General features: G+C 35.4%; 1 protein-coding gene across 5 annotated transcripts in view; it reads left to right on the top strand.

Moving 5' to 3' along the window:
• The window catches only part of MPP7 (membrane palmitoylated protein 7), a 277,391-nt gene that overhangs the window by 69,413 nt on the left and 195,887 nt on the right, over positions 1-12,091 (top strand). The window lies entirely within an intron of this gene.

Here is a 12,091-nt window from a genome sequence, read left to right as displayed (position 1 = left end):
TTCAGAGTATGCTTGACATACAATGTTACATTAGTTCCAGCTTTACAATACAGTGATTCAGCTTCTCTATATGTTAAGCTGTGTCCACTGACTACAAGTATAGCTACCATCTGTCACCATACAGTGACACCATGTAGTATCATTGACTATATTCCTATGCGGTGTCTTTTATTCCCGTGACTTACTCATTCCTTAACTAGAAGCCTGTGTCTCCACTACCCTTCGTCCATTTTGCCCACCCTCTACCCACTTCCCCTCTGGAAACCATCAGTTTGTTCTCTGTATTTATAGGTCTGAGAATCAGCACTTGTTAAAAATGTAGATTCATGAACCCTTCCCAGAACTTTTTTTTTGGGGGGAGAGGGAGAGAGTATTTTAAGCAGGCTGCATGGCCAATCCCAAGACTCGGGGATCATGACCTGAGCCGAAATTAAGAGTCGGACGCTTAATGGACTGAGCCACGCAGGTGCCCCCCAGAACTGTTAAAACAGAATGTGAGTGGGGTGGGGGAGCTATGCCTTGTACTTTTAAGACCTCTCAAAAGAAATGGCATGGTATGTGACTAAAAAGAACGTCTCGTGTTGCACTGACCGTACTGAATTTGGTTCCATCCGTAAGCAGCTGAGATAGTGGTCTCAGTGTGGGCAGTTACTGGTACCATGATTTTCACAAAGCTGAATCACAAATTTGGAAATACCATTCTTGCTATTTCAAGCATATCCATCCTAACGCTTTGGCAAGTTTTGTCTCATCTTTATCCATCAGTAATGATTTTTTTCCACTGTAATTTACACTGAGGGTTAGTTTTTCTGAGGAAGTAATTTTGATGTTTAAATACCTGAAAATCTTTTTTTCTCAAGACATTAACTTGGAAGCCAGCTCCTTTGGAAAAATTTTTTTCTTCGTTTTAGTTTTTATAAAGTCCCACATTGTGTTCTACTATATAAAATGAATGATTTAACTTTCCATAGTGGTTTGGGAAATTATAGATAAAATTTATTTGAGCCATAAATTTACTACAGTTATGTAATGAATAAGTTTCATGCCTTGCTGTTCGCCAAAAATGCCTTAGTTTAATTGAATGCAAAATATTGTTGCTTACATCTTTCTTAAGGAATGATTAAAATGGAGTATTTATAGTTTATGGGGCAGTTGAAGGGTCAGTCATGAAAATAGCAGAGGCTATTCAGAATTTAAAAAGGACTTTTCCACACGTAGCTGGCTCCCTTGATGCGGATCTAAAGTGCCTGTGTCATTCACACCTGGCTTTGTGATATTTTTTGACCTGTATGCCCAACAAGGCTTGAGTCCAGCAGAGAAGACCTGCTCCAAGAGTCACTGCATTCAGGGAAGTTCCAAAGTATGGTGCACACATCAGATGCTTATGGTTCCCTTCTAGTCCCTTGCAGACCAGATGCGGTTTGCCAGTCAGGGGTCATTTTTACCCTAAGCAGGGTTGCTTAGCAACGTCCTCTCCTGGGTACAGAGCTAGAGAGCGTAACCGAAGGGCAGAGGCAGAAGCTCGGGTGGCAGGGGAGTGGCTCCCAGTGGCCCCTGAAGCACATAGTCCTCGTGTGGGACTATACTTTCAGTGTAAAGCTTATACCACTTCTCCCTCTCCCCCTTTCTACTGATTTCACCAAGGGGAAAAAATGCAATTACACAGGTAATATATAAAAACATCGTCGTTGTCAAAGATGCATAGTTAAAAAAAGAAAGGAATTCTTAATTACCCACCCATTCTCTGCCCCAGTCTCATTTTCTTTCTCATTTGATGAGTATCCTTCAAGAATGTTGTATACATTAAACACTTACACACGGATGTACATAAGTGTGTTGTTTTATGTCTTTGTTCCTTTTTTAATCAGATTCTGTTCTCTGTGGATTGTTCTAGAACCTTTTTTCCTATATCAAGTAAGATCTCAGAGCTGGAATTCCACAGGGTGGGTGTGTGTGTTTGTATATGTATACATACGTGTGTATATATACGTGTATGTATACATGTATGTATACATACACGTATGTGTGTGTGTATATATATATACGTATATGATGTATACATATACACACACGTATATATGTATATACGTGTGTGTATATATATACGTGTGTGTATATATATACGTGTGTGTGTATACGTGTGTGTGTATACGTGTGTGTGTGTATACGTGTGTGTGTGTATACGTGTGTGTGTGTATACGTGTGTGTATATAAATATATATATATATATATATATATATATATATATGACCTATCTATCTATACAACCATTTATGTATCTACCTCATTCTTTTAAACTAAGGCATACTTTTCTGTAGTATCACAGTGTAATGAGCCATACTTCTGTTGATGAAAACCCTGGTTTTGCTTCTTTTATAATATTTTGGGAAAAAAGATGTGAGTATTTAATGGATGTTATCAAATTGTCCTCGAGTGGTTAAGGCACTTAATGATCCCATGGACAGTACATTGGGGATTCTTTCCCCCATATTCTTGTCGAGCTTCGATATCATAAGCCTTGATAATTTTTGCCCATTTGATGGACAAAACATGGTATCTTAAGTGTTGAATGTGCATTACTCCTGATATTGAGCAGATTTCCATTCGTTTAATGGCCATTTATTCCTCTGATTTGTCAATTCACATCCTTTCCCGTTTTTTCTATCGGTTACCATGTTTTTACAGAATTTCTTTTATTTGTATTTTGTATATTATGGGACATTCTAGGTTGAATGCCATTTTTTCTGGTCAGCCATTTGTCCTTTTTTTCTTAAATAGTATTTCTTTTATTGAAGTTGAAAATTTTTATGTGGGCATATCAATCTTTTCTGTATGGTTAATGCTTTTTTTTTTTTTCTTGTGCTTTCCTACCTACTGCAAGGTCATGAAGATATTCTCTAAGATTTTTTTTCCAATAATTAACACAGTTTGTATACATTTGGAATTTTAGTCCAACTGTAATTTATATGTGGAGTGAAATAATAATTGTCTAATTTTATTTCCCACATGAACAACCAGTAGTCCCCAAATAACTTATTCAGTAGTCCATTCTTTTGACATAAATTTGTAATATCCCCTCCATTGTTCACCAATATATGTTCTGGATTTTCTTTCTTGTTTTTTTTTTTTTTTTTAAATTTCAATGGACTTTATTTTTTATTTATTTATTTTTTTAATTTTTTTTTTTTAACGTTTATTTATTTTTGAGACAGAGAGAGACAGAGCATGAATGGGGGAGGGTCAGAGAGAGAGGGAGACACAGAATCCGAAGCAGGCTCCAGGCTCCGAGCTGTCAGCACAGAGCCCGACGCGGGGCTCGAACTCACGGACCGTGAGATCATGACCTGAGCCGAAGTCGGACGCTCAACCGACTGAGCCACCCAGGCGCCCCATGGACTTTATTTTTTAGATTTGCAGAGAGATTATGAAGATAACACTGAGAGTTCCAGTATACCTTATACCTTGTTTCCCTGATTAACATCTTACCTTAGTTTGGCACGTTCACTTCAATTAGTGAATCAATATTGAAACCCTATTATTAACTAAAATCTATACTTGATTCAGATTTTCTTTGTTTTCCCCTAATGTCTTTTGTTTGTTTGTTTGTTTGTTTGTTTGTTTTTGCTCCAGGATCTCCCATCACATTTGATTGTCATGGTCTCATTCGGCTCCTCTTGGCTATGAGGGTTTCTCAGACTTTTTTTTTTTTTTTTTTTTTTTTTTTGTCTTTGGTGACCCTGACAGTTCTTAGGAGTTCTAGTCAGGTATGCTATAGAATTCCCCTCTGTTAGAATTTGTCTGATTTAAGTGCCATTGCTATCATATCAAGGGTACATACTCTCAACCTGATTTATGACTATTGATGTTGGTCAACTGGCTAAAGTAGTATTCGTCAGATTTCTCCACTGTAACATTATTCTCTTTTTCCATTCTTTCCACACTGTACCATACTGTGCAGTCTACACTGTGTGTTATGTTCTCCCTCCTTTAGGCTAAAGTTTCTATATAAAATATTTGGAATATTTTGTCTTTTTTCTCCTATTCGTTTATTCGTATCAGTATGGACTCATGGATATTTATTGATATTTTGGGTTATAATCCAATACAAAAATTATTTTGTTGTTCCAGTCGTTCCAGCTTTGGCCCCTTTGATATTCTCCTGTCAATGTGGGCCTGCTTGTTTCTTTCCTTTTGGCACTACAAGATGTCCCAGGCTCATTTTACAGTGCTCCAGTCCTGGAATCAACTATTTCGCTAGGGAGACCCTAGCGCCTTTTACTGGGGAATGGGATTAGAACCCAGGATCTGGGTGATGGTTTGCATATGGCTATCAGAGTGTTGTTTCTTTCAGGTCTTCCCATGAGTCAGAGCAAAGAAATACATACATGTACACTAACCCATGTAGATACACACATCATTATAAACATTTTTGTGTGCAATCAGCTATAACTATATTAAGCTAAACGTGAATTCTTACAGATGTTGCCAACTCTAATTAGCAAATGGATCATTTTTGCCTTCTTCCCTTTCTTATTTGTAAATTCCCACCCCCAACAGTGAGAAACCTGGCCGCCACCATCCATTTACTTAAATTAATCGGTTCCAGGTACATGTCATTAACCTGTACCTCATGGGAAACAACTTTTATGAACTAGAGAGTTGACCTTGTTTTTATTCCTCTGATAGTGCCGTTCTTTTTTTAATCTTATGAAATCATTCCTTTTGTGCATAGTACCTATGTTAGTTTTAGTTTTATAAATTCATTAAGTATGGTTTTTTTTCCAAAAATCATATAATATGAAATATATATACAGAAAAACACATAAAACTTTTATAAGATCTAAAACTGGTTACAATGCCAATATCCACGTGATCACCATCTGGTTCAAGAAATCAAGCATCCTGAAAGCAGCCTGGGTATTTCTTCTTTTCACAATCGCCTCAACCTCCTTAGAGATGGACATTAAAAAAAAAACAACAACCCAAAAAACAAAAAGGTTGCAATTTTACACTCTATATAAAACATAGTTTATGATTTATGTAAGCTCCCTAGGCCATATAGTTTAATTTTGCTTGTTGAACTTTATAAGTGGAATTATGTCATATGAATTGGATTAGTTGTATGTGTTACAAGCACCTTCTCTTGTTCTATGACTAGTCTTCTCATTTTTGCGCTTTCCTCCCCTGTTCTATGTGCAGAAGTTATTAATTTCCAATCAGTCGAGCACCATTTTCCTTTAGGTTAATGATTGCTGAATTGTATTCATGAAATATTTCCTTAACTTACCATCAAAAAGTTATTCCCTTTTCAGTTTCCGTTTTGATTTTGATATTGTAGATTTTTGTTTGTAAGGTGTGAAGGCTCCATATTAATTTTTCCCATGTGGGTATCCAGTTGGCCCACCATGGCATAATAAAGACTGTGCTTCCCTTTGCTTGCTGTGCTACTATCTGGAACCTTTGTTACAATATCAAATCACAGTGGTGATGGTGAACATCTTTGCTTTTAGTTCTGGGTCTCAAAAGACATTACTTCAGCATTTCTTCTTTGTCATATTTGCTCTAGATTTTTTCATATATGCCCTTTACTGGATTAAGGAAGCTTCCATTTATTCTTAGTTTGCAAAATGATTTTTTTAATGACTAGCCATTGAATTTTGTCAAGTGCTTGTTATGTATGTATTGTAATGATCATCTGTGTCCTGTGAATCTCAACACAGCAAATTTCATTGATATTTGACTATTAAACCAACTTGTATTTTAGAGATAAACCCAATTTGTTCATATAATCTGCTGGATTTAGTTTGCTCATATTTTATTTATAACTTTATGTTTTTATGAATGACTTTAGCCTGTAATTTTGTTTTGTCATTCTCTCTAACAATATCACGTTAGCCTCATGTAGTGAGGTGGGAGAAGTCTTTACTCTTCTGTGGACAAGTTTGTGAAAGACTGAAATTAGTTTTTACTTTAGTGGAATTTACCTGTTAGGTTATCTGGGCTTGGACATTTTCTTTTTGATAAGAATATTGGTAATTATTTTAAAGATTACAAGAATGTTTAGGTTTTCTCTTTATCCTTGAGTTAGTTTATATTTTTCTAAGACTTGGTCCATTTCACCTAAATTTTCAAATATCTGAAAAAGTTGCTCATAATTTTATGTGTGCAGTTTCTATATTAGTGGTTTTTTTTTTTTTTTTCTTTTTGGTCCTGGTATTGGTATTTATGGTCTTTTCTTCCCTTTCCTTCATATTGCCAGAGTTTTGTCAATTTTATTAGTCTTTTTAGATATATAACTTTTGGCCTTATGAATTTTCTTCATTGTATATTAGTTTTTATTTCACTGATTTTTACTCTTTTTCTAGTAATGAACATTTGTTCATATATTTTAACCTTCTTCTTTGCCAAATGTTAACATTTAAGGCTGTTTCTCCCTAGGTACTGGTTTTATGACCTTAGAATTATTTTGTAATTGGTTATTTAGAATTTTCTTAAGTATACAAATAAGAATTTTTTAAATTTATCTTTTGTTCCTGATTTCTTCCTTAATGGCTTTGTGGTCAGAAAACTTAATTTCCATTATTTCAGTCCTTTGAAGTTGTTTAGACTTTATGGCCAGCTGTATGGTCAATTTCTGTAAGTGTTCTGTGTCTAAAAAGAAGGTATATTCTGCAGTCATCGAGTTTAGTCTTCTATATAAGCCTACAGATAAGGTTTTTAATTAAGTTACTCAAATCGTCTGTATTTTTACTGATTTGTTGTTTCTTTTCTCAGTTATCAACAGAAATATTTTAAAAAGTTTCCCTTTATGACTGTTTTTGTAGTTCTGTTCAGTTTTTGTTGTATATATTTAATTTTGTATAATATTTAAATTTATTATTAAATACAAATTTGTTATCTTGCAGGTAAATTAAGCCTTTTTAATACATTTTATCTTAAAGTAAATATTTTTTTCTGTTAGCGTTTGCATGATACATCTTTTTCTATCCTTTTACTGTGACCCTCTCTCTATTCCTGCAGTCTTACAGCTTTTGTGAATTAGAGTTGGAGCTTTCTGAGGTAATAAGTTGGACAGGCTTTGCTTCTAACTGGAGAATCTTCAGTTAGTTATAATGTCTGATTTTTAAAGTTTAAAATTTTAACCTATATTGTGTTTTTTTAATCCTAATTTTTCTAAGTTTCTTTTTCTCTTGTAATTTCTTTTGGATTGATTAGGGTTTTCCTTTTTCATTTTGGTTTTCCCTTTTCACAGTTTTGAAATTAATACATTATCTTTCTGTTCTTTTAGTGACTACCTTAGAAATTACAGCATGCATCCTTCATTATAAAATCCTGTCTTAATCTGGACCTTTATTATCATCCTGAAAAATCTGGGGATCTTAGAACACTTTTGCCTTGTATACTTGCCTCCCAAGTTCAGTGCTATTATGTCATGTATTTTAATTCTCTCCAAAAAACCCCCCACAACCTTGAAGACCTCATTATTTCGCTTTATATTATCAATATTCATTTAGAGTTCCTCCCATATTACCATTTGTTTGTTCTAATCTCCATCTCACAACTCAGCCTTCTCACCCAAGATGATTTTTCACCTGTTTAAAAAAAAACAAACAACTTAGAGTCTCCTATATTAAATAAAGGTTTATGGCCTTCAAACTCTCTCTTTTAATGTATCATAACATGTTTTATTTGCCTTCATTTTTTCATTGTATTAAAGTATGTTCGATATGTGGCATATCAGTTTCAGGTGTACAACATGATTTGACATTTGTATATATTGCCAAGCAAGCAGCACATTGAGTCTTGTTAACCTCTCTCTCCGTTCAGAGTCACAGAATTTTTTCTTGTAATGAGAACTCTTAAGATTTACTTTCTTAAAGCAACTTTCAAATTTTCAATACATTATTATTGACTAATGTCACCATGCTGTACATGACTTCCTTTTATAATTGGAAGTTTGTACCTCTTGATCCCCTTAAGTCATTTCACCCCTTGCCCCCCCACCCTCTTCCCTTCTGGCAACCACCAGTGTATTCTTCGTATCTATGACTTTTGTTTCTTTGGTTCTTAGATTCCAAATAAGTGAAATCATAAGATAGTGGTCTTTTTCTGTCTACCTTCTTTCACTTAGCCTAATATCCTTAAGGTTCATACAAGTTGCAAATGGCTAGCTTTTTATTTATTTTTTTATGGCTGAGTAGTATAGTATTCGTGTGTGTGTGTGTGTGTAAATTGTCTTTTTGTCCATTTTCATAAATTTGTGGAACTATATCTGATTTCTTACATGCCTTCATTAAGGTTTAACTTGGTAATACATATACATATTTTGTTATAAGAAGTTCTGTTTAGTTCTTTTAAAAATTTTCGGCCAACATTCAAATTGTTTATACCATAGGTTAGTCTTGTTAGGAAATCTGATTAACCTTATTTCCAACATCTAAATCATGATGTTTGATCCTTAAAGGGATAGAGTCAAGTTATGAAAGATTTTGAATATATCGTTGCAATATACCACCACCAGAAGCCCTTTGAAATAACCAAAATGGACTTTATTGGCCTTGCCAGTGTCCTAAAAATGTTTTTGTTTTCATCTTTCATTTAAAAGATGAATGTGGTTATTTTTCCTCTTTGCCAGTGTGTATATTCCATCAGGGAAAAGCCATCATGGTCTTTAACTGGCTGTTCTTTTCTTCAAGTTGTTTCCAAAATGAAGTATATTCTGCAGTTTTGAGTTGACCATATTTATATTTTTACAGTTCTCTTCCACAGCAAATCAAGATCATTAGGCGTGTGGTTGACTGCTAATGTTCCATGTGAACGAAACAACAGTGTACGAATTAGCATTTGGGTCCTTTTTGTGTGTGTGGTAGTACACACAGCATGTGCTCCTTAAACTGAATCCATACCCTTAATTCTCATCCTTGTGACTGCTCATGAAGTATTTATGAATGAAGTGAAGAAGTCCTTTTCATGTAGTATGGGCTTTTCAGTGATAAACGGAAAAGTCACTGAGCGGTATTTTCGCACACTGACTCTTACAGGAACAGGGAGTGTCTCCGCTTCTGTCCTATTAATAGTTTTCTCCTGAGGTCAATGCCCACTAGCGTGCTACACGATAGCAGTTACTCTTCCAAATTGCATGCTCTCGTGTTACCAAAAGTCCAAGAATCTGTTTTATTTTTAAGTTATTCAAATGAGCGGCTTTATTTATTACAAAGTCAGCTGCAACAAATACTGTTAATTAGAGACAGTTAAAAGTTTGCACACAAAGAAGCAGGTAAGTCAGACTAGACCATGTGCAGGGGGGACACCATACAAATTCTCTATTTGCTCTGCTGTGGTCGTTAGAGTTAACATATCATCTTATTGTGATTACATCGTAGTCTTTACACAAATGCTGGGTAAACAAGTTGCTGAATGTTCTGTATCTTGTGGAATTGTGCGGACACTTTGTCCAGCAGTCATTCCATATAGGAATTTTGCCAGCAATTTTCATTTGCTGTGGAATATTTGTCTTTTATTTTGAGACTCATTTTATAATCTTCATGGCAATAGTGTGATTTCTGTTTTAGGTGTAAGTGCAATGTTTAATCATGCATTTGTGGTTTATTTTTTAGCTAAGTTTTCCTTTCAGGTGAAATTGATATAAAAGCTTCTATTTTAACTATTTTAATTATACAATTTAGTGATTTTAAGTGTATTCAAAGTGCTGTGCAAACACCACCATTTCTAAAACCGTTTCATCACCCCAAACAGAAAGTTTGTGCCTGTTAAGCAGTAACTTCACTTGTTCCTCCTTCCCCCAATTCCTCACACCCACCATTCTACTTTCTGTCTCTAGATTATTACTATTTTAAATATTTCACTTAAATGGAGTTACACAATATTTGCCACTTTGTGCTTAGCCAACTGAGCCACCCAGGCACCAATATTTGTCACTTTGTAACTAACTTAGACCACTGAATGGTTTCAAGGTTCATCCACGTTGTGGCATGTACCAGAACTTCATTCCCTTTCATGGCTGAATAATGTTCCATTGTGTGTATATACTACACGTAGTTTCTGCATTTATCTGTCGATGGACACTTGGATGCTCCCAAGCTCCCAAGCATGCTCCCAAGAGCTGGTGGCTCTTGTGAATAGCGCTGCAACGTACATTGTTGTACAAGTATCTGTTTTGAGTCCCTGATCTCAGTTCTTTTGGGTATATTCCTGAGCTGAATTTCCCGCATATGGAATAATTCCGCATTTAGCTTTGCGAGGAAGCACCAAAATGTTTCCCGCAGGGTCCGCACCATTTTACGGTCCTTCCAGCAACGTACGAGGGTTCCAAATTGTCCATATCCTCATGACTACTTGTTTCATTCTATTATTTTTGATCGCAGCCATTCTAGTAGGTATGAAGTGGTACCTCATTGTGGTTTTGACTTGTATTTCCCTGATGACTAATGATGTTGAGCATCTTTTCATATTCTCATTGACCATCTCTGTATCTTATTTGGCAAAATGTCTATTCAAGTCCTTTACCAATTTTTTTATTAGATTGCCTTTTTGTTGAGTTTTGGAGTTCTTTATATATTTCGGATATTAAACCCTTACCACATTTTCAACTTTGCAAATATTTTTTCCCATTGCGTAGATTATCTTTTCACTTGCCATATCATATCCTTTTTACAAAAGTTCTAATTTTGATGAAGGTCAGTTGTCAGTTTTTTCTCATGTTGCTCACGCTCTTGGTGGCATATCTAAAAATCTATTGCCAAGTCCAAAGTTATGAGGAATTACCCCTTGATTTAAAATTTGAGTTAATTTTTATATACGGTGCGAGATAGGGGTCTAGGTTAATTCTTTTGCATGCAGAAATCCAGTTTTCCTAGTATTATCTAGTTTGTTTTCATCTCTATTTAAAAAAATTTTTTTAAATGTTTATTTTTGAGAGAGAGACAGAATGCAAGAGGGGGAGGGCAGAGAGAGAGAGAGAGAGAGAGAGAGAGAGGGAGACACAGAATCTGAAGCAGGGTACAGGCTCTGAGCTGCCCTCACAGAGCCCGATGTGGAGCTAGAACCCATGAGCTGTGAGATCATGACCTGAGCCAAAGTCAGGTGCTCAAACGACTATGCCACCCAGGCACCCCTTTTCATCTCTATGTCCTTGGTTTAAAAATTACTGGAGAACTTTGATGGCCTCATGACACTGAATTTCTTAATGCACAAAGCACTGGGGATAGGGGAAGTTGGCTCTCAGATTAAATAAAATCCAATTCTTATTGTGCTTTGTATTCTCTGTTTTGGTGGCTTAGTTTTTGGTTGTCTTTATGAAATAAAGGCATTTTTAGTTCCACTTCCAGCATAGATAGATTCACTATCCGTTAAGGTTGGAATCCTGTTAACTTTCTTTATTGATGCTATTATTCTGAGATCCATCTTCTCTAGTAATAGCAGGAAAAGGCCAATTGAAATTAATCCACATTAAATAAGAGTATGAAAAGAGCAAGGAAATGGTAGGGAAGTCATCAGAACTTTATCTAGAAAAAGGAAATACAAATTGTGGCCACATTTTAAATATAATCAAGAACAATGCAGGTTATAATTGTAACTGTGCTAATTCTTAGCATGAATGAAGACTGCATCCTGCTGAATTTTCCCTTATTTGCATAAAATTGCTGACAACATTTTATAATAACACTTTGACTTTCCAGTGGATAATAACTAAAATATCTGAAGTCTTTAGTTTCTCAGTAGTTGTTTATTGTTTGTTTTTAAAATTTAGTATTCAGATTGTTCCCTTTTGAAATGAAATGTATTATTGGGTTTGTTGTATTTTCCTTGGTTGTTGACTAGCAGGCCTCTTTCAGAGAGGCTCGGTCACCACCATCATTGCTCACCACTGAGCAGCTCTTTGACATTACGTTTTGTCAGCCTTGTAAAATCCTGTATTTTTAAAAAAAATATCTATTCTTTATTTTTGAGAGAGAGAGAGAGAGAGGCAGAGAGAGAGGGAGACAGAGAATCCCAAGCAGGCCCCATGTTGTCAGCACAGAGCCCGATGTGGGGCTTGAGCTCAACGAACAGTGAGATCATGACCTGAGCC

The sequence above is a fragment of the Panthera tigris genome, chromosome B4 (genome assembly GCF_018350195.1).
Source record: "Panthera tigris isolate Pti1 chromosome B4, P.tigris_Pti1_mat1.1, whole genome shotgun sequence".
Taxonomy (NCBI): Eukaryota; Metazoa; Chordata; class Mammalia; order Carnivora; family Felidae; genus Panthera; species Panthera tigris.
Note: the sequence above shows the minus strand (reverse complement) of the source record. Positions and strands in the feature narration are given on the sequence as shown.